A 1,553-nucleotide genomic window follows, 5' to 3' on the forward strand; every position below is an offset into this window, starting at 1 on the left:
ATGTTGGTCAGGCTGGTCTCAAATTCCCAACCTCAGGTGATCCGCCCGCCTCGGCCTCCAAAAGTGCTGGGATTATAGGCATGAGCCACTGCACCCGGCCAAGAGCTTTTTAAGATGTGCCAGAGTAGGTGGTATTACTCAAGTACATAATAGGGATTTTTCTTTTTTTAGATGGAGCCTCGCTCTGTCACTTAAGCAGGAGTGCAGTGGCGTGATCTCTGCTCACTTCAACCTCCACCTTCCAGGTTCAAGCGATTCTCGTGCCTCAGCCTCCTGAGTAGCTGGGATTACAGGCATGCACTACGATGCCTGGCTAATTTTTGTATTTTTAGTAGAGACAGGGTTTCATCATGTTGGCCAGGCTTGTCTCGAACTCCTGACCTAAAGTGATCCACCCACCTTGGCCTCCCAAAGTGCTAGGATGACAAGTATGAGCCACTGTGCCATATAATGGGGATTTAAAGATCAATTTATTATATATACCACTCTTCCTACAGCATTCTCAGTTCAACGTTAAGCCTGAGGCCAGCGATTGGAGGGCTGAGCTCCATGACCCCCTCAGATGGCCATGATGAACTCTCCTACATAATCAGTGGTTCTCAACCAGGGGCCATTTTGCACACACCCTCTCACCCCCACCCCCAGGACATCTGGCAATGTCTGGAAACATTTTTAGTTGTCACATCTAGACAGGTGCTTCTGGCATCCGGCAGGTAGAGATTAGGGATACTGGTAAACATCCTCCAACGCACAGGGCACGCCCCCACAATAAAGAGTTATCTGGCCCAAAATGTCAATAGTGCCAAGGCTGAGGAACCCTGTACTACGGTCACTCAATTCAAGAAACCTCAGTTGACCAGGTGTGGTGGCTTATGCCTATAATCCCAGCACTTTGGGAGTGAGGTAGGAGGATCATTCGAGCACAGAAGTTTGAGAACAGTCTGGGCAACATAGCAAGACCCTGTCTCTACAAAAAAAATTAAAAATTAGCTGGGTGTAGTAGCACACGCCTGTAGTCCTAGCTACTTGTGAGGCTGAGGTAGGAAGATCACCTGAGCCCAGGAGGTCAAGGCTGCAGTGAGCCATGATCCTACCATTGAACTCCAGCTTCAGTGACCAAGTGAGACTTTCTCTCAAAAAAAAAAAAAAAAAAAAAAAGCCGGCCTTGGTGGCTCACACCTGTAATCCCAGCACTTTGGGAGGCCAAGGCAGGTGGATCACCTGAGCTCAGGAGTTCAAGACCAGCCTGGCCAATATGGTGAAATCCTGTCTCTACTAAAAATACAAAAATTCGCTGGGCGTGGTGGCGCGCCTGTAATCCCAGCTGTTTGGGAAGCTGAAGCAGGAGAATCACTTGAACCGGGAGGCAGAACTCCATCTCAAAAAAAGAAAGAAAGAAAGAGGTTGGGCACAGTGGCTCATTCCTGTACTCCCAGCACTTTGGGAGGCCAAGGTGGGAGGATCACTTGAGGTCAGGAGTTCCAGACGAGCCTGGCCAACATGGGGAAATCCCGTCTCTACTAAAAATACAAAAATTAGCCAGGTGTGGTGGC

This window comes from Mandrillus leucophaeus, unplaced genomic scaffold (assembly GCF_000951045.1).
Source record: "Mandrillus leucophaeus isolate KB7577 unplaced genomic scaffold, Mleu.le_1.0 Scaffold370, whole genome shotgun sequence".
In the NCBI taxonomy this organism is placed as follows: Eukaryota; Metazoa; Chordata; class Mammalia; order Primates; family Cercopithecidae; genus Mandrillus; species Mandrillus leucophaeus.